We start from the raw sequence: 9,778 nt of genomic DNA, 5'->3' as shown, positions 1-9,778 counted from the left end.
GATGTATGTGCGCGTGTGTTGTGCATGCGTGTTGTGTGTGCGCGTGCATGTTATATGTGTGTTGTCTGTTATGTGTGCATGTGTGTGTTATGTGTGCGTGTTATGTCGTTGTGTGTGTGCACGTGTTGTGTGTGTGCGCATGTGTTGTGTACACACATGTTGTGTGTGCCCTACATCTTCTTTATCCATCATCTGTTGATGAACACTGAGATGGTTTCTGTCTTAGCTGTTGTAAACAATGCTGCTATGAACACTGAGATGTATTATTTCAAATTACTGTTTTGTTTTGTTTGTTTGTTTGTTTGTTTTTCAGAAATATACCCAGAGTGGGATTTCTGGGTCAGATGGTAGTTCTATTTTTAGTTTTTAAGAAATATACTATTTTCAGTTTTTAAAAAAACCACCTTAATTGTCTCCATTCTCATGGATTTAAGACCCTGATGGAAAGCAGAGCTGATATTAAGGAAGACCACAGAAGCTGGTACACTTCTGTGACTCAGCATCTCACCTACCCCTAGACAGAGCCAGGCACAGGATTTACTGTGACTCAGCACCTCACCTACCCCTAGACAGAGCCAGGCACAGTACTTAGCAGAATTTTTTTTCTGAATGTTTTGAGAGTCGCTCAGTTTAAAAATACATGTACCCAGACTATCCTGACTTTGACTTTGTGATTAAAACAGTCTATGCTGTGTTATAAAGGACCCCATGGACATGGGACGCTGGTTCAGGTTGACAGAATATACCTGTATGTTGTCTTAGATACGAGGAAGAAATTGATTCATCTTTCCTATGACTGTCTTTCCAAGGAAGTACTCATAAAGGGATAGGCTCTAACTCATCAAAAATCAAAGTGGTAAATGGGAAAAGAATTTCAGAAAGAATAGATAAATGTATATGTATAACTGAATCACTTTGCTGTATGCCTAAAACCAACATAACACTGTCAATCAACCATGCTCCAATATAAAATGGAAATTTTTTTTAAATCAAGGTAAAGAAATATTAGAAGTAAATCTAACAAAATTGATCTTCCTGATTCTGGGTGCTTTTTATACCAGAAAACCCATAGGGAATCCCTAGATGGGACCATTTATAGGGACTGTATTGCAACAAGCAGTTTGGGGGCAAGTGGGGGAGAAGATGAGGCATTTTTTAATATTATATTTTTTATCATACTACATAGTAATCAGATATGTTTTTAAATGATAGTCTGTTATTAATAAACTCTTTATGGGTTAGTCATAATAGCAACTTTGTTTCAGTATCAAAAGACAAAATTTGAATGATTTGAGGATACATGAGCTACCACATAAAGTGAGGTTCTTTTAATCAAAATGTTTAAAGGTCAAATAATAACATTTCATATAAAATTTTAAAAGAAAACACACCCCTCCCCCCACCACCATTGAAATCTGTTTTTAGTTAATAGGAAATGGGAGTAAAATATTTTATTGAGTCTAAATATAAGCTTTCATATATTAAAAGAAAAGCTATTTACAGGTGATTTGTTACTAAATACAGTCTTGGAGGGCACTTTTAATTACCAGAAAGGTAAGGTAACAATAAACACAGGAAATATAAATGAATATAGTGCTCACAGAGCCGTGCTGCTATAAATAACCCCCCTGCTCTGTCACTATTATTAGCATGGATGAACAAAAGAAGATTCCAGAAATAGAAAGGGGAAGAGCTTCTCCAGGAGCCTTGTATTCCACGGAGTAGGAAATATTTCTAGCAAGCTCATGAATTTAGGGGGTTAATTGATTTTTAAAAAGGACATTTCCATGCTGTCTCTTTGCCAAGGAAATTCTTTTTACTGGCATGTTTGTAAAATTGGCAGGCTGATGTTTCCTCCGGGCGACACAAGGTGTGATGAAGAGTCTTATCTTGACTTTCTTACTAAAATCGGCGTTGAGGGCTTGCCTTGTTAACTTATTTGGTTATTCCCACATTATTTCTCTAGGGGATCAGGTGAGACGACCGAAGCTGGGAGGGGGTGGTGGGCAGCGCCGGCCAGGGGTCAGGTCTGAGCATCACCTGCGCCCCCGGCCCTGAGCTGCGGGTCAGAGCAGCTGTGGATGCGTCCCTGTGCCAGTTTGCTGGTCGATGAACATGCCAAGTGCGTGTCGAGCTCTCAGTCCTTCAGGTGTAACATGAAGCGCTGGGGTCACGGGGTAGATGAGAAAACCCAGTTCCTGCCCACAGACCACGCGCGGCTGGGGGGCCAGACCTGCAGCTGATGAAGAATACATCATAGAGACGATCTCTATGCAGGAATACAGAGCAGGGACCTCCCTGGTGGTCCAGCAGCCAGCTCTGCACTTCCAACGCAGGGGAGCGCAGGTTCGATCCCTGGCTGGGGAACTAAGATCCCACATGCTATGAAGCCAGGATGATAATAACAAACAAAGTAAAAATAAACTTGAATGTTTAAAAAAAAAAAAAAAGGCAGGGCAGAGCTGTACTCTAAGGGCACTGGGGAAAGCTTTGTAAAAATGGGGCCATCTGAATCAGCTCCATCTCGGAGGCTGCCTCATCTATAAAAGCAGATGGAGGCGGCTGTACTTGCTTATCTGCCAAGGGGCTAGTGAGAAACCAATAGCATCATAAAAGTGAGTGGAAACAAATAAAAGACAATATAAGCATAGGCTACTCTTGTCCCATATGGCACGTACAACAAATTTCTAATTTGTCTCCCTTTTAATAACAAAGATTCACATGCTTAAATAGTACTTGTCCTCCTGAGCATGTTCAGTTGTGTCTGACTGTTTGCAACCCCATGGGCTGTAGCTCACCAGGCTCCTCTGTCCACGGGATTCTCCAGGCAGGAATACTGGAGAATCCGTTTCCTCCTAAAGGGGATCTTCCCAACCCAGGGATCAAGCCCACGTCTCTTACATCTCCGGCATTTGCAGACCCATTCTTTACTACCGTGCCATCTGGGAAGCGCACAAATAGTTCGCTGCCTGCTCATTTTCTTTTTCTTTTTTGATAACTAATGATGAGTGTAATTATTTGAAAACTGACGATGAAAGTGTAGTGAAGTGACAGAAACACGAATCTCAAGTACTTTTTGGTTCTTGTTTTTGATCAGCATGGTCTAGAATCAAAAGAAGAAATGAGAATGCCTCCAAAATACAGATGTTTTCCCGTAAGTAATAATGATAGTAATTACTTGTGAAGTAGTTATATTTGTGGTGACTTTCAGGATGTGGAGTTACGACAATGTGGTAATTAGTATTAATGTTAGATCACTTTTAAAGAAAAGACAGATTCTTTATGCACAAACTGTGTTTTCAGGTGAAAGCGATCATCTTTCTTAGGCAAATTAAATATCAGATTTGTCTCTGTCCAGCAAATATTTACTTTCTTATCCTCAGTTGGCTAGCTGGCACTGTGATTTGCTCATTTATTCCACAAGTATTTTTTAAGTGCCTGTTTTGTGCATTGTCAAACTGGGTGAGCAACATCTTATGGAATATGTTCCAATATGTCTTTTTACTTATTTTTAAAAATATTTATTTGATGTATTTATTTATTTGGCTGCACTAGGTCTTACTTACTGCCTGTGAAATCTAGTTCCCTGACCAGGAATCAATGCCCCCGCATTGGGAGTGCAGAGTCTTAGCCACTGGACCACCAGGGCGGTCCCAAGCAATATATGTCTTTTTAGAATGAAACATTTTTAAAATTAATTTTTAATGGAGTATAGTTGCTTTACAACGTTGTGTTACTTTCTGCTGTAACTCTTTGTAAGGAAAATGAATCAGTTATACATCATATACATACACCCCCTCTTTTTTAGATAGAATGAAGCACTTAAACATACATGCAAGTCAGGCATGGATTGCGTTTCCCACTCAGCACCTCCATTCATATAAGTGAATCAGTGTTTGACCACAAAAAAAGAGGGAAGCCTCTTTTTATTGCTTTGGCAGTATTCAGATTAATTTGGAGTATGCAAAGGATTTGAGCAGACAGATTACCATTTAAAATCACCATCGTAAATAACTCTGACTTCCAGTATTGCGTTTGTTAAAAGTAGACGAGAAACAGAGAAAAGGGGGAAAACAGGAGGTCTGTGCCCTTGCTCCTTTACTGACAGGCTGGCATAAAGCTTTACCCTGACAGCCCAGGTTCAAGTTCAAAGTCACAGTCCCAAGACTGTGTCCAGGGTCCAGCCCTCCCTGTAGTCCATTCACACTGGCTTCTCTCCCGGAAGCTCTCTGCCTTCCTCCTTTTAGCAGCTCGCACTGAGCTGAGAATTCTCTAGTCAGGAGCCTTCATGAGACCCCTGTTTCCAGGTTTCCAGTAAATGTAAGCATGGTAGTTTGAATTTAGAAAGAAAAAAAAAAAAATCAAAGTGTATATGAAAGCTCTTCTGCTTTCATTTGATTTCCTTTTGTTAAGAAACAATAGTGTTTATTTATCATGTTTGGCTTAGAATTTCTTTGGTATTCAGTCCTCTCAATTTTTACAAGAAGCAAAACTCAGTCCCATCTTTAGCAAACAAAATAGTTTTCAGTTGAGGGTGGGTGAGGAAGTTATATGAAGATTGAGTGGGAACGTCAACCCAAGGACATAATAGACAAGAAACCATTTTTTTCCTCCTTTTCTTCAGAAGTGGTCTTCCGCATGGTTTAATGTGCTAACATAACCCCGGTTCCAATATTTCAAAAGATACAGAACTTCCCAGCATGATGATAAAGTTTTCCTGTGTTCCAATAATAAAACCTCAGCGTACCAGTGACTTCCAGTTCCTTTGTGGCAACTTGTGAAGACCAACCAGGCCCCGTCCTCAGCCTGCAGTATCAGTGTGGGTGTCGGAAACAGATGTTCGCGGGACAATGCCATTTGTTGTCACTGTCGATACTACGTGGCAACTCGCCCAAACGAAATTGTTTGTGGATGGAAAAGAATGTAAGCAGTGATTCATGCCCAGGAATTTTTTTTTTTTTTTTTGGCTACAGGCTGATTTATTTTGTTTGTTTTAAATCGCAGACCATTAATGGATTAAAAATTTTAGGGTAACTTATTATTAGAGTATCTTTTCCGTTTTTGGGGTCCAGCATTTCCTTCTAAAAGGAGTGACTATTTTAGGTGCTTTACTGGAAATATTCAGTGCCTTGCTTTTATCTGAGGAGTCAGAGAAATGAATGCCTGCCTCGCTTCTTATTTTTGTTCATAATTTGGAAGCACAGAGAATGCAAAATAATCAAACATTAAGTAGAACATTTATTGCTGATAGGAAGCATTATATGATCTTGGTTTGAACTTTTCATGATTATTCCAAAGGAGCAGCCATGCTTACCGTAAGAGACAATGGTTTTATCTGTGCAAATTAAATATTAATTTATAAAGAAGCTTAAAATATGCTTACAATGAAATAGGTACTACAGAGCTACTTAAAAATTAGGCCCACTGTGTTATCTCTTTCTCTCTCACACACACACACAGACACACACACACACACACACTCACACACATCTTTTTCAGGAAGGAAACCTAACAAGAATTCAAGGCATCATATCCATCATTCTACTGCTGTTTTTATCAAAACAAATTGTAATCCACAAAGGAAAGTCTTTTCATGTTTATTCATAACAGCAGATGCCTAAGGCCATAATTATAAAATGTTCTATGTTTTTTTTAAAGACATAGGTATCTCTTATAATTAGGTTTCTGCATCACAGAAACATTATTTCAGGGGACATGAAACAAAATCTGACTTTTAAACAACAGCCAAAGGAAAGAAAGGCTGGGATCACACATAGAGGAGTCCTAGGCTGGAAGCAGGAGTCTGCGGTCTCCTTCCACAAACTGGTTTTTTAAATCGTGGCCTGTGGCGGCCACATCTCACTCTACGTTGTCCCATCTGTGAGACGACGGGTCAGGCTGGGTGACCTTTGGGGCCTTTCCAGTTCTCGAAGTTCCAGATTCTTGTTTGGTGGTAAAACCAACGGTGGGGCTTCAGTTTCTACTTCTGTCCATCCTTGTTCACCTTCTTTGGGTCGCAGGCACCTTTGAGCGTCTGACGAGGATTATCATGACTCTTCCCAAGAAATTGCATGAACAGGAGTTTGCATGCAGTCTTGGGGCTTCACAGACCCTTGGAGCCCAGGGAGGGGCCCCAGGTTAAAAATCCTGTGACTGGGTAACTTCATGTTTTTGTGAAAATTTGATGAGGCATTTAAAAATAGCTCAAAACTTTAGCAGCAGAACTTTAAAAATTATTATTTAGGTTAACTATTTTTATTCTCCAATGTTTCCACGTGATAGACTGAACGTTGGTGTCAGCCTGCTTGAAGAATGGAAATTCAACATTACTCGGGCAGCTAAAGAGCAGTGTGTTATGATACCTTATAGAGACCCTGTGTGTGTGCACGGCTGGAGGGGAGGGTGTCACACATCCCAGCCAGGGCTCGCTTCAGGGCAGGAAATGAATGAACTGAAAGTGAAAGTGAAGTCGCTCAGTTGTGCCAGACTCTTTGCGACCCCATGGACAGTAGCCTGCACCAAGCTCCTCCGTCCATGAGATTTTCAAGGCAAGAGTGGGTTGCCATTTCCTTCTCCAGAGAATCTTCCCAACCCAGGAATCAAACCCAGGTCTCTCACATTGTAGACAGACACTTTACAGTCTGAGCCACCCTGCTTGCATCTCCCATCAGCGAATCGAGACTTCTGTTGTCTTTTTAATTTAAAGAAATCAAAATTAAATGCTCCTAACAAAGGGCTTTCCGAGTGGTTCAGTGGTAAAGAGTCTGCCTGCAGTGCAGGATCCACAGAAGACCCGGGTTCAATCCCTGGGTCAGGAAGATCCCCTGGAGGAAGGCATGGCAGCCCACTCTAGTATTCTTGCCTGGAGTATCCCATGGACAGAGGAGCCTGGCGGGCTACGGTCCACAGAGTCACAAAGAGTCAGAAACAATTGAAGTGACTTACTCTGCTCAGAGGTTAAAGCATCTCCCTTTAAAGCGGGAGACTTGGGTTCGATCCCTGGGTTGGGAAGATCCCCTGGAGAAGGGAATGGCAACCCACTCCAATACTCTTGCGTGGAGAATCCCATGGACGGAGGAGCCTAGTAGACTACAGTCCATGGGGCTGCAAAGAGTCGGACACAACTGAGCGACTTCACTTACTCACCAAAGAGCCTAGGAGCCTGGGGAGGACCATTTCTAGCTCTGTCCATTTTCTCTACTCTACACAGAATATGGAGTGGACAGAGTAAGAGTAACTCGTCATATATAAGAACAAAATAGGAATTAATCCTAAAGCAGATTTAAGAATATTTAAACTGCTAATTTCCTTCCAGCGTAGGTCTCTCTATTTTTAAGCCATCTGTGGGTGATTCAACATTTTTCTAAATTCTAATGTCATTTGGAGAAAGCTTTGGACTTTTTTTTTTTTTTTTTTTTTAATTTTTGGTTGCATCATGTGGCCTGTGGGATATTAGTTCCCTGACCAGGGACTGAACCCAGGCCCTCAGCAGTAAAAGTGCAGAGTCCTAACCACTGGACTGGCGCAGAATTCCTGGACTTTGTAAGGTACTTTCATGTAGGTGATCTTATTTGGTCCTTAGTGAGCTATCTTTTTTGGGGGGGTGGGGGAGGAAGGAATACAGACATCGCTAAATGTGTGCAGTTCCTTTTAATGAGTCACGTGAGTTTCAAAAAATCTACTCACCTGCTTCTTTCACCCAGCAAATTTATAAGCTTCAGTAAAACTTTGTTTTTATCGTCACAACCACAGCGTTTATAAGTTCTCAAGCGGACACATTCCTCATGGGCTCCCTTTTACATTTTTCGAATTCTATTAACTTCTCTGCGTTCAGGTCAAATTAGATAGATGGATGTTGCCTCCTCTTGGCAGTCCCAGCCGGTCTAAGGCATTCTCCAGAACACAGAAATTCTAGTCCCGATGTTACAGGAAAGGCCCCCGCTCCCCTTGACAGCAGTGATCCCGAGGAGGGCACCCTGCCCTCCTGTCCATACTCTCTGGAGCAGATGTTATTGGCATCAGGGACACACTGGGGTACGAGATAACCCGCTCCATCCGTGGAGCAGAGTCCTCGGAGCTCCACGTCCCGGCTTTGATCTCCGGCGGTATTTTTCTCTGTTATGTCACAGAGGTCACCTGGCTCATGTGTGACAAACTGCCTGCATAAGTCACAGTACCAGTGGCAGAGATTTGTAACCGTGCGCCTGGTCCATTGCTCTTGAATTATTTCACAGGCCCGCTGCTTTACATTTACACTCTGTCGGAAGATGAACAGGGGAAGGGAGTAAAACCAAGGGCAGGGTCTCATCCTGAAGGACGAGGGGAAACAGGTGGAAGGTTAATGGCCCTGGAGCGATTCCGCCAGCCGCTCAGCCTTGATATATGGGCCTCGGGCCTCAAACGGGCATTGGCTTTCAAAGATATATTATTTCATTTGAGGAGAGACATCCTGGAGTTCCCGCATTTGTCTGCTGATAGATGACCCCCCTGTCCACAATTGGTTATGGCGGCTGAGTTTTCCTTGGGCCCGCTCCCGTACATAAAAATTTTGCTGAGCTCTCCAACCTCTCACGGGCCCGGGGAGCAAGGGTGGGACGCGTGCAAGCCGGCTGCCAGGCTGCGGCTGGAATGCTGCTGCTATTTTAGTAGTGCCTTTTGAACCAGGAGGCAAGTGGAGGGTGAAAGACACCTCTCTTCATTCATGCAGAACTTGATACGGGTGGCCTTGCCCGAAAAAAAGGAGCGTGGAATTGACGGTGCTATCAGGCGTGTGTGAGGGTCGTGTGAGACGAGCCTGGAGTAGTTGGGGGCACTGCCCTGGCCAGCCAGTGGTTAGGACGCCTCATATCCCACGCAGGCAGTGCAGGTTCGAGCCCTGGTCGGGGAGCTAAGATGCCACACGCCTCGCGGCCAGACAACCAGAACATGAAAGCCTAAACAATACTGTAACAAATTCAATAAAGACTTTAAAAATGGTCCACATCAAAAAAAATCTTAAAAAACACAAAACGGCGAACGCAGGGAGATGCTCCGCCATTAGGATCTCATTGGAGGCCACCAAAAGCTTCAGACTTTCCATTTTGCACCCACCCCTAAGCTTTGAATAAACGGCTTCCTTAGTCTGCTTTATTATTTTGTTCAGAAGATTTGAGTTGCTTTGGGGAAGGGAAAGAACACAGAGCAGTGATGGATTTGCCCAATGAGAACCGCCGGACAATGCAACCAAAAAATTTATCTCGTGGCTCAAATGTTTTCTGTGAATTGAACTTGGCCCCAGAGTGATGGAACCAGTGCCTCTTGGCCTCTGAGAAGTTGTCCTACAGATTATAGAGCTGCAAAAGTCACTCCTACTATTCATAGATTGAATGATCATGAAAATATTAGGCATTCTAGTAAGCCTTAATGTGCAAATCTTCTGCAATTAATTATTAACTCTAGTTGTGGGATGTGTCCATACAAAATCTTCAACTTTATAACTCCTGATAACTGTTATACGAGCCTTGTCAGAGAGATAATGGTTGTTTTTATGGCAAGCATTCAGGAAAAATGAGCTCTGTAAACTCACCATCTAAACAAAAGGTGAGTTTTCTTTCCAGTTCTTTTGTGTCCCAGTGCCCTTGTGTTTGGTGAGTATATACAGTGTCAAAATTCCATTTGTAGACATTTTTATACCGAATACTTTTGTCAAAGGCAAACTGATTATCATCATAGATACATTGGGATTTACAAGAAGTTAATATTGGGCAACCCATCTGATAATATATAAGTGCCAATAGGA

At 42.3% G+C, this 9,778-nt stretch overlaps 1 protein-coding gene across 2 annotated transcripts in view; it reads left to right on the top strand.

The window, feature by feature from the left end:
- Positions 1 to 9,778, top strand: part of NR5A2 (nuclear receptor subfamily 5 group A member 2) — a 129,911-nt gene that overhangs the window by 42,905 nt on the left and 77,228 nt on the right. The window lies entirely within an intron of this gene.

The sequence above is a fragment of the Oryx dammah genome, unplaced genomic scaffold (assembly GCF_014754425.2).
Source record: "Oryx dammah isolate SB20612 unplaced genomic scaffold, SCBI_Odam_1.1 HiC_scaffold_21, whole genome shotgun sequence".
NCBI classification, from domain to species: Eukaryota; Metazoa; Chordata; class Mammalia; order Artiodactyla; family Bovidae; genus Oryx; species Oryx dammah.
The sequence above is the reverse complement of the archived record's forward strand: the minus strand, read 5'-3'. Positions and strand labels throughout refer to the sequence as shown.